Source organism: Corvus cornix, chromosome 13 (assembly GCF_000738735.6).
Source record: "Corvus cornix cornix isolate S_Up_H32 chromosome 13, ASM73873v5, whole genome shotgun sequence".
Lineage (NCBI taxonomy): Eukaryota > Metazoa > Chordata > Aves > Passeriformes > Corvidae > Corvus > Corvus cornix.
The window spans coordinates 6001922-6022192 of NC_046343.1; positions in this window are offsets into that span (position 1 = coordinate 6001922).

The following is a 20271-nucleotide window of genomic DNA, read 5'->3' on the forward strand; positions in this document are numbered from 1 at the left end:
TGAAATAAGACAGGAAGAATAAGCTCCTGCCTGTCTTTGCAGCTAAAGGCTTTGGGGAAGGATGGGAGCAGAGATGCTGAGCAGTGTGGGATGACCCTGGAGGCAATGTCCCCAAATGCTGTGGTGAGCATCTGTCCCTGTCCTGCCTTTGCAACCATGGGCAGAGGGCTGTGAGCTGGGAGTAGGTTAGATTTTGGCAGCTGGTATCAGGGGTGAGAGATGATCCAGGGAGATGTGCACAGGCTCTAAAATGAAAGGGTGGTCCTGCATGGAAGGTGATGTCCTGCTGGGACAGGTCTCACCTGTCTCTTGCTCCCAAGTCTCCTCTTTCCTGGGCTTCCCAGAGGTGCCATCCAGAACCAAGGGCAAGAAGGGAAGTGCCCAGCTGTGCTGTGCATCTTTCCTGGGAACATGGAATAGCTGTCACAGAAAAGCAGAGGGCTCAAGAGGTCTGAGATGGTGGATAACCCTAAACAGATCCCATGTCTCAGAGCAGTGCCCCTGCTATCCCATTAATAACTGCTTCCGTGAGGAATTATACCTTGAATTCCTCCCCAGCAATGCTCTACAGAAGCAGCTGTGCCCTGATGAAGCCCAGCTGTGAGCTGTGGCCGGTGCCGGCCCTTCTGGTGGCTCTGGCAGCCCAGGCCTTGTGCCCGACCTGTGGCTGGTGTGTGCCCGGGAGTCTGGAGCTGACAGCAGATCCCTTTGCCGTGTTGCCCTGCTCCCACTAGATGTCAGGAAGAGGCTGAGTGCAGGCGAGGAGGAAGGCACAGCACAGGGGATGTGCAGCATCGGTTGTTGCCAGAGCCTTGGCTTTTCTCACCATCAGCCCCAAAATCAGCCCTACTCCCAGCCCTGGCCCCAAACGGGCTGCCCCGAGCACTCCCTCAGCACAGAAGGAGAGCTGGGGACCTGGGCAGGTCACTGTGAGTCCACCTCCAGCTCCCCCAGCACACAAGGTCTGTGCTGCAGACTCCTCTCCCCACTCCAGCCAGTTTGCTCTCCTGGGACTGGAGCAGGGCACTGGGGCAGCTGGGGGTGTCCTGCTCCCCATCCTCTTCCAGATGTCCTGCTGGGCACGGCCTCAGCTTGGAGGTGGGAGGTGAAGCAACCCGATGTCCCAGCACACAGCTGGGGCAGAACAGCATCCCACAGCCCCTCCTGAAGGCAGCCCAGGCATCTCTCAGCCCTGCTGGCATGACCAGTTGTTTCACCGAGCAGCTGGGATCTAATTGGGACTGGCTGGCAAAGACCTGGCAACTTCCATGCTGCCCCCCCCTCCCAGCCTTGCCACAAACGTCTGCGTGGGAGAGGGGGCTGTGTGTGACAGCCTCAGCCCCACACCAGCAGCCAGAGCCAGGGCTGGATGGGTCTGTCTCTGTGTGGGCTCCTCAGGGGCATTCAGGGCCCAGGAGGAACCAGGCACCTGGGCCTGCAGCACAGGAGGTCCTGACTCCTGTGCCACTGTGATTTACTTGCTACCTGAGGATTTGAATTCCTCCCCTGTGCATCCCAACAACACCTAGTAATGATTTCTGGCCTTTCTGTAACACCACTCGGGATTTTACAGGCAGGAACTGGGGTGGGAAGAGGAAATGTGCTGCCCACGGTCACCCAACAAGGTCCCTGGTAGTCACTCTCCAAAGAGGCCTTCTTCCCACCCCATCCAGCCTTCCTCTGTGGATGCTGAGATGTATCCTGCACCTGTTTTGACATCTGTGAGGAGACATAAACCAGTGCTAACACTGGCCCCACTTCCATCACCCCAAAATGTGACCTCCTCCCCAACAGCACCATTTCCTCCCTTCCTGTTCAACCCCTTCAAATCGAGACACGGGTGACAACTTCCCTCACCTAACAGTGTGGGCAAGCAATTAGATAGAGGTAAGTAATTAATACAGCAGGTGTCAGACTGTGCCTCATCTTTCTTTAACAAATGGTGCATTTCCAAACTAATTAGACCAGCCGGTACTTGAGAGAGCGGAAAATCAACACAAGATTGTTTGAGCTAAGATTTTCTTCTCTAGCAATGCTACGTTCGTGCTGGAAGAGTAGAACAGAACATGTTAAAGTTAATGAAGGTGGGAAGAAAAAGGAAAAAAACAGCACCTAATTTTTTCCACCCTTTAGCAATACCAGTTGGTGCAATGAAAGATGGGTCGTATTGTTCCTGCTTTCTCAGAAGAAAAGAAGAAAAAAGCAAAGGAAAGCAATGGAGACAGATGTGCCGTCTCTTTCAAGAAACTCACCCACGGGATGTATTCAAAGCTGGAAAATGACAGGTGATGAAAAAAATGTGATGCAAAGTCACTGCTGGAGCAGTTGGAAGTGGGACCTGCCTATTCACCTGGAGAAATGGTAGAATCATAGAAACACGGAATATCCTGAGTTGGAAGGGATCCACGAGGAAGATCGAGTCCAGCTCCTGGCTCTGCACGGGATAACCCCAAAAATCACACGGTGCTGGTGTTTGTGCTGTCCTTCCTTCCGGCCAGGCTGCATGAGGGGGTGACATCCAGCCCTGTCCTGTACAGGGCAGAGCGTGATGATCACGGGCACTGCTGAAGGTGAGCCAGGGCAGAGATCAAGTGGCAGCCGGACAAACGCCTTTGCCTCCGTGCAGTGGCATTTTGGAGGTGCCGCACTGGCATTCCCTGGCTGTGCTGCACATAGGAACTGTGCAAAGCCAAGCCCTGATCCAAGCAGGAGCAGGAGATCCAGGATGATGCATCAGGTGGAGCTGCCTTAGCATGACCGGGGGTAATTTACACCATTAATAAACAGATTTACAGTGACAGCCTTTTTCCAAAGGCTTTTCCAAACCCGTTTAGCCCACTCACACCAGCAATGCTACCAGCCTGCAACTGGGAAGCCCTGGGTTTGGGACAGTAACAGGGGACTGCCTCCCAACACTCCCACACCACCTGATTCAGGATCACATTTCAGCCCCCGGGAAGCAGCTGGAGGAGGGATTAACCCCTGAGTCTCTGCCCACAGCCACATCCATCCCAAGTGCCCATCGGTGATTTGGTCTCTCCCTCCTGATTCCCGATTTCACAAAACCCTTTGAGCCTAGGCAAAATATTTAAAGGACTGATTAAATATCGAGGAAATGGGAAACTTGTTAAAAGCGTGGAACTTACATAAATACAGCATTATTAAAATAAATGTGACTTTTAGCAAGGACAGCTCTCTCAGCTGGGCTGTGTTTACCTTAATTGTTTCCCTCCATTAATTACAGTCTGAGAGGAAGACTTGTGCAAATTGAAATAAATTAATCGAATTTGTTTAGAGTTTTGTGTGTCTGGCTTATGGGGATTGCAATTAAGTGGTATGTTTGGTGTATTAAATTGCATTGCCTAGATCTATTCTTCCCTTTTCAATGTGAAAAGGCAGAAGTGAGTGACAATTAGAAGGTGAACAGGCAGGGTGAGTGATGGTTATTTCAGCTCCTGTGCCTCAAGAATTTAACTCATTGCAAGTATTGAGGATCATTCCTTAATAAATAAATCCCTGCTCTGTGAAATGAAAGATAAAGGGGAGAGGGTGGAGCAGAGGCCAGGGCACATCCCAGCTCTGCTCTGGCAGTGGGAACAGTGGTGTGGGTGGGAGTTCAGTCTGATTCTCCACGAAAATCAGGCTCTGTGACTCAGCAGCCTTGTGTGTGTTCTTGCTCGCTCCCACCAGCAGCTGCCCAGGACCACCCATGTTTGACACAGGGGAAGAGGCTTCCAGGTATATCGAGGTCCTGGCAGGGTCTGTGAATATGGGAAATGAAATGGATGAAAGAAATGCATCTTCCAATGGGGAGGGGAAGGGTATGCTCAACTCTCATTAGACATCAGAGAATCTACATCACAGTCTTTTTCAAGATGGTTATTAAAGAGGAGACCTTGCTTCACTGATCTCCTCCTGACTCAATCTTCTCTGGTCTTGTCCCAAACCAGCCACAGGGGCAGGCTGTGTGGGAGTTTGCCCCAAGACCCTCTAGCCCCATGGAGAAGTGCAGCCAAACTTTGTGAGGGATTCCAGCACAGACTAAGGAGAATGGTGCAATTTCCTCTCTAGAGTAAAAGGAATTTTGGGAAGAGGAAGAAGAAAATCCAAGTTTCAGTTGGTGGAGCTGTGCTGCACACCCAAAGTGACTCCTGGGGGACGATTCTTACAGCACTGACTCAGGCAATGGGGCCAGGCAGGAGGTGAGGAGGGTGTCCCAGAGCTGTGGGGGCACACAGAGACCCAGGGAACTGCTCTTCAGAGACATGACCAGGGTGTAAGGTGCTTCACTCCCCTCCCTGCCTTGTGGCTGATTTATGAAACCACATGGGATTCAAAACTCACTTCCTGTCACTTCCCTTCTATCCCTCTCCCTCCGCTGCTGTCCTGAGCCATGCTCAGTCCAGAAGACTTGTTGCTGTTTGTGTTCCTAGTAAAACCCATCCATCATGCCCCAACAGGAGCAGATTCCCGTGGGAAGTTCCCGTTGGCATCGCTGTGTGGAACAGCCCTACACTGTTCTCACCTGCTCCCGCTGCACTGGGCCCTGCTGGGAGGGCAGGAGGACACAGCCTCCTCCCTGGCCATAAATAGGGGGTGAGCAGGCGTGCCAGGGCCCAGCAGTGTCTGGCAGATATGTTTCCTGCAAGCAAACCTCTTCACCTGGCCATTGCCTGAGCCTAGATGACGTATAGAGTGGCTGGGCTGCAATAGGATTTCTACCCAGAATATTGGCTGGATGATAAAGGAGTCTGTCTGTGGTGATAATTGCACCATAAATAGCTCTGGGTTCAGCAGTGAAGAGTGAGGCATTAGAAAGCCTCACCCTCTGGATTCCTCCCACTTCCTTCCATCTTCCTGACTGCTAACAAGCGGGGAGAGCAGCTCGTCGGTTTTTACCAGCCACGAGAGGTTTATGGTGGTCAGACACAGCTGGGCACATTCCTGCCCATAAATCTTAATAGTGAGAAAGGAGAGAGGGGGGAAAACCAGCCCAGTTGGGTGATTACTGAAAAGCAGCAGGTAGGACTGTGCTGTGGCACAGCTGTCCCTCTTCATTGTCTCCGCTGCAAAGACGTCGCTGTCTCGCTCCCTCCTCCAGACTTCCCCTGGCACTTCTGAGCACTCCTGGGCATTTGGGGGTAACCATCCTCCTCACTTCACTGATGGGAACTGAAAACCTGCCAGCCAGCCCCAAACACTGAAAAATGAGAAGCTAAAACTGGGGGAGTGCTGTGAAAGTCAAGGCTGGAAAGACAATAAATTTGACCAGACTGGAAGCTCTCTCTGGCTCCTGGTTTTTTAAGCCCGCAGAAAGCACATGGATGCCTTGTCTTTTGTTCCCCAAAAGATGGGAAATGGATCTGACTTCACTGGTACATTTACCTCCTCTTGAATTCTGGAAGATATTGTAAAAATAGAGGGTTTAACCCCTCACATCAGGGCTTCTCACTCACATTAAATGCAGGTTCATCTGAGTTCTGTCCTCTGCAGAGATTTACTCACTGCTCACAGCCAGCCACCAGGTACTTTGGGGAGTGTGGTGTAAATAGCAAAAGTGGTCAGGACTGAATGGAGGCACCTCCTCATCAAATTTTATTCATGGGTCAGTGAATTGCCACTGAGGTTCTTCTTTTTCTTGTACACAGTGCCCAGATTTGCTGCAGATAGCTAAAAGATGGACTGTGTGGCACAAATCCTTTTTACAAGCCTGGAGAGCTTGCAAGATCCTGGGCAAAAGTTAAAAAAAGTTAAAAAGTTAAAATTTGAGGAGTCAGGCATGACATATCCCAAATGCTGTGAAAATCCAATTCTTGGTTCCTGGATCCCATCCCAGACCGAGGGGTTACAACATCCCCTTGTGACTCAGACACACTGACATCACTATTGTTTTTCTAGGAAGGTGATCAAATCTATTTTTTTAGAATTTTTGAAGGGTCCAGGAGTGAAGGAAGAAAATTATTCTCTTTCCTGGACACTTGTAAAGCTCCGACAAATAACTGCAGTAGAAGGAAGCCAAGTTTTATTCTGAGATGGGAAAAGAGATGCTTAAAAGGCAAATTTTACAGGCATTGAGTAGAACTGGGGGAAATTCATGCCCAGTGTCCACATTTCAGCAGAACCATTCAGCAGGGATGGAGGGCAGTGCTGGGGCTCACACTGGCAAGAACAGGAGCAGCTCTCTCTCTTCTGCACATGGTGCAATGAAGGCTGCTAAGAAGGCAGAAGCTTTTCAGCTCCTGTACAAATCCATAAGCTCCCCCAAACCTTCCTCTCCTGCACACCCAACAAATCCAAAGACCAAATACAGAGCATGATTTTTCTTCTTTTTTTTTTTTTTCTCCTTTTTTTAAATTATTATTACCTTACTGGAGTATTTGAAGCAAAACTACCCTGTCTGAGCTTTGGATTTGCAAGTTTAGAGCTTTCACAGTTACAGGTGCACCCAAAAAGATAAGAGAGCCTGGAGGTGTGCTGCTGTACCTAGAAACAGATAAATAAAGCCGTGATTAATCCGAAGGTAGTTCTTAATGCTCATTATTTCTTCATTATCTACTGCTATTATTATAGTGACCTCACCTAAGCTGACATAGGACAGCACAAACCCCTTAAAGCAAACTGGGGAGAGTTGTAACAAGCATTTGAAAATGCCAGAGATCCCGAAAGCTTGGGACCAGGGAGGGAATGACTGGGCAGAAGAGAGTGGTGTGTTCCTCCCTCTGCTGATGCCAGAAGCTGTGGCACGGCCAGCATGGCATGGGATGTGCAGAACACTGCTCCCCGCTGGCGGATGTTGCTGGGACTCCTGGCAGGCGATGTGAAACCTGGCTTCATAAAGCAGATCCCAGCGTTTACTTGGCCAGACACAGAGGAAGAGAACCAGCCCAGGCTTTAAAAATATAATGAGCCTGAAGAGACAGCCTGGGAGCAGAGGGATCAGAGCTGTGGATGACTCAGTGGAATGGGGCGAGTCGGGGCTTTGTGGAAAAAGCCTTGGGAGAAAGAAGCCAGAGCCGAGATGAGATTAATCAAGTAGCAAGAGCTGCCCAGACATGGCTATTCTTGGCTGTTTTATTAGAAGGGAGATTACTGCCTATGGTTCCTCAAAACAAGTTTCAAGGCAATTAAACAGGCTTTTCAACGGGTCCCTTCCTTACTCAGCAGCTCTGCTTCATTCAGCTTGTCTGGCACAAGGATGGATTTATGTGAGATTGGATGTTCTGGGTCTGGAGAAGCAGGAAATCCTCGTGGGGGGCATTTCCATCCATGCTGGCTGCACTGGCCCCCACTCAGTGCACACTGCCCCACCCTGAGCTCTGTGCCCTGTTTCTGCTGCCTTTTCCCTGGCAGCTGCTCTGCCTGTGCTGACTGAGCAGGCAGCTCTTCCTCCTCCTGCCTGCTCAAAGCTGGCCTTGGAAGTCCTGTTGACAAGAGGGGGTGAGGTGGGAGCACTGTGCCACCAGCACCCCAAATCACTGGTGAGGACGCAGGGCTGGTGCACCCACAAGCCTACTCTGGGGTGGGCACAGCAAATACAGCCAATTTTTGGCACAAAAAAATTAAAAACAGGCCCACATAATATTTCTGTTGCTGCAACAAATGAGTTCCATGGTTTGGAGCTGAAATAAGCTGTCAGTGTTTGACTGTCTCTGGGAGTTAAAGCTTTATGCAAATGGTAGTGAGATTTTAGTCCAGGACAGGAAAAAAGACATCCACTCTGAAAGTTATTAATTTTCTTGTCCTTATTTTTGAAAGTCATTCCCTGCATTTTATTTTGTCAGCTTTCTCTCTCTCTTGAAAGCTCAATACCACCCACAGCACTGGGTACTGCTGAGCTCTGGCTCTAAGTCAAATCCACTTGCCTTCAGGGAGATGGAAACTAATCAATGAGGAATATTAAACAATATGAAAGCCTCAATGATTTTTACATTTCCCACAAAGGTCAGAGTCCCCCTGGCAGCTCCACACTAACACTGAGCTAAAGGTGGCAGAGGGAGATGACATATCTCAGAGAAAAGCCCTCATTCCTCTGTTTCCTGCAGAAGACGTTTTCCTACGTTAAGGAAAAGATCCAGCCTCAGGCTGGCTGGGCTGCTGGGCTTGTGCTGAACTGAGTTTCGATTTTGCAAGTGCTCGTGGGGAGCCCAGGCTGTCTCAGGTCTGGGCTTGCAGGTGTGGGTTTGCAGGGGAACAGGGTCCAGCTGCTTTTTCCAGTGCCTTTTCCCAGTCTGAGGGCCTCCAGTGTTTTGCTGGGAGCAGGATGATGCATCCAGGCTGCCCCAGGGATGCTCAGCAGAGCTTGTCAGTGGGATTTTCAATTGACTGAGTATAACTCATCCGCCCATAACTCATACTGCCTGAGGCTGGGGGTTTCACTGAGTGCCTGACAGGAGATTTTAGCCCAGATTCAGCCCTGGGTGCAGCTCTTGATTTGGCACCTTACCTCCCTTTCCAAAGGTGCTGGGATGCAAGGAGGGCTCTCATGACCCTCTCTTCAAGGGAGGGTTCAGGATGCAGCCCAGCCCATGGCAGCAGGTACCTATTGACTGCAGAAAAGTCACAGAAATATAAATCCTGAAATATACCCACACCTCTGTTGGTCCTTCTATTCCTCTAGCAGCAATAAGAATTTTAAAAATTCCAAGGCAAAGATTAATTTTCTGATTTTGCACTTATTTTTCTTTCTGAAAAATCTTACCAAGTCACCTCTCACTGGGTCCAGGGCTTCTGTCTCTGTTTAAGGATGATGACACTTAACTTTCATTTCTACATCCCGTAATATGAAGGGGTTGATAATGTTGAAGCACCAGTGTGAGAGACTTCCCAAAGGGGTACCAGTAATCAACTGGTCCTTTTTTCCATTCTAATAGCAACCTGGTTAAAATCTAAGTCTTTTATCTTGAGCATTTGTGGCAGGGTTGAAAAGCTGCTGACACAATGGTTCAGTACAGCAAGAACTGCTCAAGACCCTTTTGTATTTAAGGTTTGTGAAAAACCACTGCAATTAGCAAAACAAGAGGAGGAGAACAGCAGGAGGGACCTCGAATGATGCCAAACTGCAGCAAGGAAGTGCCCACTGGATGGAAAGCCAAGGAGCCAGGAGATTCTGGAGATTGCTGTGAGCCATTGCATTTTCCATTCCAATTATTTCTCTCAAGTGCATCGTTAACTGACAGAAGTTGGTCCCCTTCAAGTTTCTTGAGAAGCAATATATTGGTAGAAAGGATGAAAACCAGCAGGTGTTAATTCCATCTCAATGCCCCTCCTTTCCCATCCCAGATCCTCCCATCTTCTTCATTTGCTCCTCTTAATAAGATTTTGTATATTGCTACTGCACCTGGTTGCACACCACGGTTATGAACTTAATGTGCAAAGTTAAATGTAAACAGGATTAAAAAAAAATCTTAGCAATTATAAAGCACTTGCAAGCATTCTCCCACCCTCACTTTGTTAGCAGACTCCTCACTTTGCCTGTCTTGCACATCCAGCATTGCAGTAATTTTCGGGGCTGGTTTAACTCCTTCCAGACATTTCAGCCAAAAAAGAGCATTAATTTCTGTGATAGAAGTGGCATGAGAAAATGGAAAGTGTTTGCCTTTATTCAACAGGAATGGAAGAAGGAATGAAAGCAAACTCCATTAAACTAAATTCAAAAATGTCAGGTGAAGTTTTGTCTCCTTAGAACCAAGGACAAATATTTCTTAAACATTCTGTGACTTCAGAGAAAGACAAAACCACAGCTGTAATTGCCTTTACCTGAGCAGAATGTGACTGTCAATCCTTACTCCTCGGTGATGTGCTTCTGTGCTGTTATAATCTTGGATTTTTTATTCTGAGACCTTTAGTAGAGATGTTTAATTATCCATCTCATTTGGAGCTGCATCAGGTTTGGTGCAGGAAAACATCGGTGCCGTCATTCCCATGGGATCAGAATTTAAAGTATATGTTAGGTCAGCATTTAGGAATAAAGACCGAGTTTCTGTGGCTCAGATCCTCCTTAGTGCAGCTAAACAACACTTACTGAACTATTGTGCCTTGGTGGAAGCATCTGTCATCAGAGCCTCACAGTCTGGGAAGGCAACTTGAGTTGTTTGACCCCCCCTGACCTCCTGTGGGAATGATTGACTCTGAACACAGCTCGCTCCTCTTTAGCTGCCTAGCGAGGAGTATCTCACTGTCAGGAGAAGAGAGAGACTTAGAAACAGCACATTCAGGTGGAATTGGGGGGCATTTAGGAAAATCCAAGTCTAGGGGCTGCAGGCTGTTGCAGGAGGGTGATCCACTGCTTGTGCTCCCACTGGCCAAAGTGCCCTGCAGAGCCTGCCCAGCGCTCCTGCTGAACACCAGGTGCTGGCATTTTGGGGTTTGTAGTTGTAGCTGTAGAGAGAGCTACAACTCTCTCTACAGCTGAGAGAAGCAGAAATTGCTCAAGAATACAGCTAATTGACAGGAAGTCAAAGTTTTGGCTGGCAGGAGGAACAGTTTGGCCTGAAGGTACCTGGTGGCTGCTGTCGGTGCAGTGTCCCCATGGGGTGCTCCAGGGCCAGCTTCCACCTGGCCATTGGCTCCCTCACCTTAGCACATGGCCACTGGCCACCACAGCAGAGTCAGAGGCTGGCTTGCAGGGCCACAAGGAGATGTTTTATCCCAGCCAGCCACTGCTGAGACACACGTTCTTCTTTCTAATTTTCCTGAACTCTCAGCAGGTTGGCACCTTCTAATTTGCTGTTTGTTGCTGCTCTCCTAGAAGTCCAGCTGACTGCTCTGTTGGTGCCAGCAGATCAATCTCACTGAAATAGACTTATTTTTCTTCTCATCTTGAAGAGGTTAGTTTTCCAAACATCTGTGCTTACCTGCTGAGCTGAGTGAGATTGCTCTCGCTCATCCATGCTGCTCTCGCAAGCTGCCAGGCACATCCTCAGCCCAGTGCAGAGCTGGAAGAGAGACCTGAGGCTGGCCAACAGCTGGATTTTTATGTGTGTGGTGGGAGAGTGGCAAGGGAGGAGCACACAGGAAAGAAGTCCATAGAACTATTTTCAATGTCATTAATTTTACAGTTTATTAAATTGAGTTTGTCTTGATGAGATATGGTGGGAGACCACGCAGGCTGGGCTCACACAGAGCAGCCATGGAAGGAAGGACACACTGCAGCCCAGCCTGCAGAGGTGGGGCTACCACACCTCTCACCTCAGGAGAACTTTTAGGGCCTCTAAATTTAAGGATCCGCATAATCCACCTCCCTGGGAGCATTTGCACATTGAGGTCTGTGCACATGTTGTGAAAGGAACTCATCTGCCCTATTCCAGCTCCATCCCTGTCCCTCTCACTGAGTGCAAACACACATTGTCCTCTGTTCCACTGCTCAAGCTTTGTACTGGACAGCTGGAGCACCTGCATCACCCCCCTCTGCCCCTGGGAGCAATCCAGCTGTTTGCATTCCTGATGTTTGCTGGCACCTCTGTAGGGCACAGGATGAATTTTGCACGTCAGGTGTCATCTGGCCTTCAGGGGACCATCCTTCACGGTGAAGCAAGTGACCCCCTGCAGCCTGATCCTGTCAGAGAGGGGCTCAGCTGCTGCCTGGGGTGGTGGGAGGTGGGCAGCGAGCAGTCCCTGCACAGCCCCTTCCTTTCCTCGGCGTCCACACTGACTCTGGCACATTGCTAATGCAGTAAAGCTTTGCTTCTTCTGTCTTTAGAAGGGTTAGGGCAGAAATATCCTAGAAACCCAAGAAATCATGGTCATAAAGGAAGAGCATGTAATTTAGTACTTTTTTAAAAAACCCAAGTCATTATTTCCTCAACACCAGAATTTGCTGAAAGCACTCCAAGTTCTGTTTTGCGAGTGCCACGGAACAAAATAATTGTGCAATTAGTAATGCATCTCACACTCCATGAAACGAAAGATTTTTTACTTTCAACAAGTACAAAATGTAGCATTTTGCTTTTCCATGGTGGGAAAGTACTGGCCATTCCTTCCCCCTCCTCCCTATTTTAAGGGCCGTATGTAATTAATAATGATAATAAATACGCTTCACAAAGCAGGAGTGTGAATGGCACAGGCACAACGTGGATAGCTTGGGATTGCCAGGGCAGCTGGCAGCTTCCAGATATTAATTATAGCTCCCTGTGGAGGAGCTGTGCCCTCTCCAGCCCTGTCCAACACCGCTCCCAGGCACTGTGAAAGCGGGGCTGTTCGCCCACAGTCGAGCAGCAGCTGGGTGGGCAAGCTGGGGTGGAAGCCCAGGTGCTGCCAGTGCAGGGCTTGTGTGTGCAGCCAGCAGCCCTTGGTTACACGAGAGGGCTGCTGTTAATTCAGTGGCCAGAGAGGTGTTTCTGGAGCTCCAGCATCCCCACAAGAGACCAGCTCATGCATGAGAACAAATGTCCCCTCGGTGTTGGCCTGGCCCATGGGAAAGGCTCTGCTATAACTTACCTGGTTTGTATTTGGAGGCAAGCAAAGCTGTTGCCTGGGCGATGGCATCCTCCTTCCTGCTAGGTACTTCTGGATAAACTGCTTTCCCTGCTCTTCAGCTCACGGCACTCTGAGCCTGCTGCTGTGATGGGAAGCTCTACCAGACCCCTTTTAGAAATTATCCTGCCCAGCAGTGTGCCTCTCTCTCCTGGCTGTTCAGCTGCAGTGTGCTGGGAAAAGGAGAGGAACAGCGGGGGCATTGCAGTGTGGAGTACGCAGAGATGTGGGATGCAGGAGCAGCACCTGGCAGAGCACACTGCACACTGCTGGTGACACCCAGACCCCAGCAAAGCGATGAGGCTTTAGTGTGGATTGGAGCCGTGAGGGAACCAGGGGCACCGTGAGCTGCAGTGGGCAGGACAGTGTGGCATGGCAGGAGCTGGGCACAGCTGGGGATGAGCTGCACCCACAAGGAGAAATTCAAGCCCACTGCAGAGCCCATGTCAAGGGGTGTGCTCCCACCCATGATGCAGGAGGAGATCCAAGCATGGGGCCTTTTGGACCCAGCCCTCAGTCACCCTGATGCTGCGTCAGACGTGAATCACTGACCTTCAGCTGCAAACCAGCACCATGCCAGCAAGTTGATTTAATTACACATATTTAAATTGCTTTGTACACCACACCATACTCAGCCCAGCTGTGAGAAGGGCAGTGGGGAATTTAATTCTGGAGCTGCATCTCTGTCTTGTGGCTACCCAGGGCATCTCTGGAGCTGTCCCTGGTCCCTCTCCCTTGCACACTCTGCTGAGTCCGGCAGCCCGGCCGTTTCCATGGCACGCCGGCAGTGTTTCAGAGGAAGGGCAGGGAGGGCAGCCCTGCAGGGATGTGAGCGGGGGCTTTTTGGTGCATGCTAACGAGATGGAGCCTGGCAGAAAATGGAGCCAGCAGGGGTGGGCAAGCAGGAGCCGGGAGCAGCTTATCGCTCCTTGGCAGAAAGGGATGCTCGAGGAGACGGTGGCTGCTACATAAATAAATAAAGCAAACATCAAACACCTCGACTTCCTGCAGTTCCTGGCCTTCGTGCCTTCCCAGGGGTCCCAGCTGCGTTTTCCCTCCAGCAGCTGATGCGGGATACTGCAGGCAAGTGGCAGCAGGCAGGGGTGCTGAGATTGCTTTTTGCCTAAAAACTAAATTGCCTTGGAAGTTAAACACTGCTGTAATCACAAAAGAACCAGAGTCCTGGGGGCTGGAGCAAGGCCTGTCGGTGTGATAAAAAGCCCATGGACTATATTTCCCTGAAAAGGAAAGGCCTGTGCCAAGAAAAATCTGGAGGACAGGAGACTTGAGGTGCTTGGACCACTCGTCTGGCTCTGAAGCCAAAGGCATTCACGGTGCAGGACGTGGTGTGACCGGTGCTGAGCGTCCCCTCACGCCTGCTGATGTGGACTGACAATTCCTGGAATAGCAAAGCCTTCTGTAAAATGGCATAGGAGGGGCGTGGGCCACCCAGCAGGCAGAGAGCCTTCTGGCTTAGTCCTCCTTGTGTGAGCAGCTGCTGCTGGACAGCATTTGTTGGGGAGTGCTGGGAATGGGGGTCACAAGTGGGGCACTTGGAGCTGGGTTAGGTGAGAGGGGAGAGTGCATTGTGCTGCCCTGCCCGGGCTCTTCCCCTGGGCTTTGCCCTGGTGCAGAGCTGGTGTTCGTGCAAGTTTTGGGTGAGTCTGGGGTGGAGCAGATGTGTTCTCCTCTACTTTTACAAGGTCTCAAAGACCCTGCTAAAGAAATGTGGCCTCACACCTCCTTCACAAACACACATGCATAGCACTTTGCTTCTGCAAGCACATGGGGCAGGGTCAGTGTCGCCAAAAGTGGTCTGTGCTCTGACCTCAGTGTCAGCAAAGGCCAACTGAATAAAAGAGATATATTTTCCCTAAAGACCGAGAGGCACAAATAGTGCTTGAATCTTAGGGATAAACCAGAATCCTGAACATGAGTGGATGCTAGATGTCAAGGAGAGAACTAAAGGTCGGGAAGGAAACACCACGGGGAGATGGGATGAGCTGCCAGCTGGCTGTGTGGCCATTGCACCAGGAACTGGCCAAGAGACACATCCCTTTGACCAAAAAGCACACCAGGTCTGCCAACAGGAAAATGTGTAGCAGGAGAGACAGGGATGGAAGAAATGGTCACAGGAACTATATAGTTACAGGAGGAGGTGAAATGTGGGTACTCCAAGAAGAATGGATCAACAGCCCTCAATATAAAAGTATAAATGTATATAAAAATATAAATGTAGCATCTCTGTGCTCATGGAGGCAAAGAAAGGCAGTAACCCCTCTTCACATGGCTACCAAGCTTTATCCATGGGTGCTGACCAGCTTTTCTCCCCTCTGGAGGGAAAGAGGCAATGCTATCCCAGTTACCTATCCAAGACTACCGCAAGCCCTCATTTTTTCAGTTGCTCTGTATCACTTTGGGTTCCCCAGCCTGCCCAGAGAAAGTGCCTCACATCCTTCCAGCTGCTACACTGTCCATTTTCAGCTTGTGGCTCACCTTCACCTGCCTCTTGTGCTGGGCAAAAGCCAAGCTGCACCACAGTCTCCTGTCTTGGTCTCCTAACAAACTTTTGTTGGCTCCACAGATTGTGCTTCAGGTGTGATATGAAGCTTCAGTGCAATCCAATCAAACCAATAGTCCCTGGTTGACCATTCCTATTCAGAAAAATCTCTTCCAGTGAAGTTATCACTTCAGCAGACTCAGAGGAGAAGCTTTATGAGGCACCTGAGGATTTTCATGCTAATGAGTTCCAGTCCATCATCAATTCCTCACTGCTTGAGTTCCACCTGCCTGTGCACAAAGTCAGTGATTTCCATCGTAAACCCTCCTTCATTCACCATCTCTTGCCACCCTGAAAGGTCCAGATAAAAAAGAAGTGGAAATAAAGCAAAAAGAGAGCTTTTAGCCCCAGATTAAGAGATGTCAGAGTCTAGGTCATAGAAACCACCACAATATTCACTTTGTGCCTTCCTTCCAAGACATTTCTGCTACTTTATGTGCTTTTGAGATGACTCATAAGGGAATGGGAATGAAAATCATAATTACCATTTGTACAAATATCAGGTGATAGAGAGCTCAGAAAACCTGTTCAAGGTTTCAGAAGGAGCTAGAAGGACCAAGAAATCTTGAGAGGTTCCCGTCTGATTACAGGGAAGTTGACCTCCTGGTTAGTACATCTCCTTCTCACTGGTGAAGCTTCAACAGTGATAAAACCCACCTGTTTCTCCCCATCCATAAAACAAAAAGCTCCAAATCCTTTCTCCAGAAAAACAGTATTAGAAGTGATTATCCCCAGACCAGTTGTTATCAACAGGTAGCAAGGAGGGTGAATTTATCCTGAGGATGTTTTCCCAGAAGGCCTAGAGAAGAGCAGCCAACCTGATCCATGGTCCTGCTTGCCTTGTAACAAGAACATTTTGCCTTGTGACATCAGCATCCACCACAAAAATCCAGGCAGAGCTGTACTTGGGGGGTCGTTGTGAATTGATGCATTCCTGGTGCTGCCTGGTTGGACCAACTTCCATCCTGCCTTCTTTGCTCCAGAATGAGCTGGGCTTATCAGTCTCAGCTAATGATGCTGGTTCTCTCCTCAGTTTCTGGCAGGAGTGTCAGCTTTTGTCTTTCCCTCCCTTTCAGTTTTGATGCTCCTGTTTCTTCCCTTTCCCTGCCTCCTCCCCTACCCCCGCGTGCCACCATCCTTTGATGAGCCGCTCTTATTAAAGACTGAAGGGGATTTGCCACGTGTCACTTTCAAAGGTCCAGGGGCAGGAACCTTTAATTGCCAGATTTTTCACACAGGGTGTTAAAATTTATTAAAGTCAGTTTCTCTGATTTCCTTTTAATGAGATGACGACTGTGTGTATGAGATAACAGGTTCAAATGGTGGGAAACTCGAGAGGGTTTTAGTAATCAGACGAGGAAAAAGAAAAAATAAAACCCAAACCTGTGCTAGATCTCATGTCTTAAGGACTTACTTTGCAACTTAATTTAAAGGTAAGAAACTGGGATCATTCTTCAAACAGTACAGCCAGGCTGGCAGTCTTCTTTTGAAAGGGCTTTCCTTGGGAAAGGGAGCAGGAGGTGGGCTTTGGGTATTGTTTGATTTTCAAGACACTTTTGACACTTCAGTCACTGTTTCTCCAGGAATGTGGCTGCCCCTGTGGAAACAAAGATGGGGTGATGAACTGCTTGGGGTGCATTAAATGCAATTCCTTGTGCTCAGTGTTACCTAGATGAGAGATACTTACGCTGTGCTCCAGCAGCCCCAGGCAGCACCGAGGTGTCAGAGGCAGCAGGGAGGCTAAACTCTGTGTTCATGAGCCCAAACTCTGTGTTCATGAGCCCAAACCCTGTGTTCAGGAGCCCAGACCCTGTGTTCAGGAGCCCAGACCCTGTGTTCAAGAGCCCTTGCAGCATGAGCCAGTGCCCCAGGAGTACACATAACCCCACTGACAGCCACAACCAACTGGAAGTGGGACCACATGAATCTGGGTAAAAAGAAAATCCCTTCCAAACTGGGACACTCTAAAAACATTGAAGCCTTCGAGAAAAAAAAAGCAAAAAAAGCTGAAAAGCAGAACTTTTTGCCTTGGCCACCCTGGCTGCTCTCCTCCCTCACTTCATTTCCCTGCTCCTCCTTTCACTTTCTGCTACCTTCATGTGGGATTCTGCTGCCCTACTTTTGTCCAGCCTTCTCCTAGAGATAAGATAAACGCTATTTTCACTTAACAAGACTTGATTGCTGAAAGCAATAGGAGGCAGTTCGTTTGGAGCCAGCAAATTAATTGAAATCTAAATGTACATAGTCAGTGTGTTGCAGGGAGAACAATTATCCTGTCGTTTGGCCCCTGCCACGCAGGCAGCTGGGCTGGGCTGAGCCGTGTGAGCAGGAGGAGCTCACATTGCCCTCATCTCTCCTGAAGTTCCTCCCTCAGCTGCTTTTAGCCCACTTTCATCTTGCAAGAGAAAGCTCTCCATGGCTGTAACTGTAAATTAGAGCAAGAGGATGTGTCCTGGGACTTTGGCACTGGTGGGACCCAAAGTTGTTTTCTAAACATCAGTCAGACATGATGAGATCTTCCTCCTTACTCCTCTCCTCCTTAGGGAGGGCTTGTGCTGCATGTGAAAATGGAGTCTGTGTAATATCCACCAGCTGAATGGATTCCCTGCCCTTGGCAGCATTTACCAGCATAATCGGTAATGGACACACGGTGGGAGCTGAGACCTGGGGAATTCATTGTTCCTTAAGTTATGTTTATACATGACAACAGCAGAGGGAAGGAGGGCAAAGCAGTCAGCCAATGAAAGAAATATTCCATCATAAGAAAGATCTTCCATGACTTTTAAAGCCCGTATGTGCTTTTGGTCCTGCTGAGGCAGCCATTGAGGTTTCTGTACCACCAGGTCCCTCAGGAGCTGGGCTTGCTCCCTCCCATCACTTGAGGGGACACCTCTCATCAGTCTTAGAGTGCCTAGGGACTAGAGTATAGGGAAAAACCTTGGAATGTTTTCTCTCTTAAAATGGGTGAAAATGGGAAAAACTCAGGAACTGAACAAGCCCTGATCTGAGTCATGGAGGAGCACCCAGGTCTCCAAATACTTCCAGGGTAACTTGCACTTTGGGCACCCTCTCTCCTTCAAAGGACTGCTCAGAGCTCCATGATTGTCATGAGAGGTGCACCAGGGATGTGCAGCACCCTGGATCTGAGCAGCAAGGAGACACCCCCTCACCCTACAGCGTCATCCCTGGCCTCACTGACATCCCTCAGCTCTTCAGGAACACCTCACTAAAAACCTACTGCTCCACAATTTACATACCAGGGCACTGTAGAAAACAACCCACTCCAACACACAACCCACCCAGAAGTGGTCAAAAGCAGTAATTACGTGCCAGTCTCTACTGGAGAGGTAACAAACTCATACCATGTTTTCCTTGCTGCCCCTCGCTGCCTCCAAGCCAACTGGCACAAAGATGCTGCTTTCTTATTCCTGGACAAATTATGCTTTTAAGCTTTCCCTCCCTGCCAAGCGTGGGAGGAGCCCCACGTGTCAGCCCGATAGGATTTCCGAGGATTTCTGTTCTCATCCCAGCGCCTCTCGGAGCCAGCAAACCTGGTGCTCGTATGAATTTTCTCTCACCTTCGGGAGCTACTGACAACGGGGACTGGGGTGATGTCCCAGTTCCATAGCTAGCAGCTCTGGAGAGAGCCAGGCACGTTTGCAGGGAGCAGCTGAAGCTCATTAAATCCAAAAAGTAACACCTCCGGAGCGCCCCGGCGCTTCCTGCTGCTCCCGGCGCCTCGCGCTGTGGCTGTGCGGGGACGTGCTCCAGCACAGCTCCTTGGAGGTACTCGTTATGCACCAACGTCTGTTTTATCACCCTCCCCTCTCTTACTTTCTCCTGTCTACCAGCTCAAAGTCTCCTTGGCCCCTTCTCCATCTTGCTTCCCTCCTTGCCTCAATTTCAGGGCGTATTTCCCAGGCAGGTTGAAAAACTTCTTGGAGATGCAACTTTGGCCCAGCTATTCCACGGAGGGAAAAACCCTCTTGTGCTTGGCTCAGTAACTTTTCAAATAAGATTATGAACTCCTGGGATAGCTCAGAGAAGGAATTTCATAGATAAAGGCTCTTTAGGTCACAGTGGCCACTACACTGCTGGTAGGCACGAACATAAGTGAGGCTGGGAAGTATTGCCTGCAATATTGCATTCCCAGTTATTCCAGTTCCAGGTCAACTTTCCCCATGATGGCTGGCCAGGATTGTGCATAACATTTTTGGTATCACCAGAGGTTTTTCCCTCGTGGAATTCTTGCTGTGACCTGTGAACATGCTTGGGGTTTTTTAAAACTTTTCTTTTTTAATGACTGGAGTATTGTCCCATTAAGGACAAACATCTTCAGTGTGATCTGCAAGCATACCCACACCTTCATCTGCTCTTTCCAGCAGTAGGGAGTTCTGCAGCCAGTCCCTCAATCATGATGTCAAACCACAGCCTTTCATCCTGTCTATTTCCCACATTTAAAGTCTTTCAATTCTTCATGTGATTTAATGGTGGTTGCAAGATAAATCTTTCACAGAAGCTCTATGTGTGTGTTCCTTCCACTCGGTTGTGCTTTGCAGTACAACTCATTATCTTCTCTTTAGATGTCTCACTTTGACAACTTTTATAGTCTTCATTTTAGCTAATGAGCTGCCCCACAAAATCAAATGTTTTTGTGAAGCTCATTTACATTAAACCTACCACACCTCCCTCCCTTAGAAACACAAGCAGCTTCAGAAGGAAAACAGACCAACAAAACACATCACAGCAGTCTGTCAGGATCTCTCTTTTGGGTTTTTCTCTGGTTTGCAGACTGCTTGCAGGAGTTTGGTTGTTTCTTCCTGGCCTGGAGTTAAGCTGTATCTTCTCTTGCTGGCACAGACCCCTACCTGATGCACTACAGTTACCAAAAAGTATTTCCTGGCCTGCAAAGTAATTTGTTTTGCTCATTTCAGGACACGCATTTTGGAGTTTTGTCTCTGCTCAGTGATAGAAAGTCTCCCTTTGCAGTGTCCTAATTCCTGTTAACGTTAATATCATCCCCCTCCCTTTTGCACTGGTCTCTTATGAAGCCCCAGACACACAATTCAGCAGTTTTTAGGCTCTCTTTTGACCCCTTTTAATCTCCCTCCCATTATTCCTGCACAGCAGCCTCCTGTCTCTGTCAGCAGCTGAAGAACTCCATGCTGTTGAAGGGATTAAGCACCAGTCCCACAGGCTGGGATAAGGAAGCTTTCCTTCCTACACGCCTGCTTGGAGCA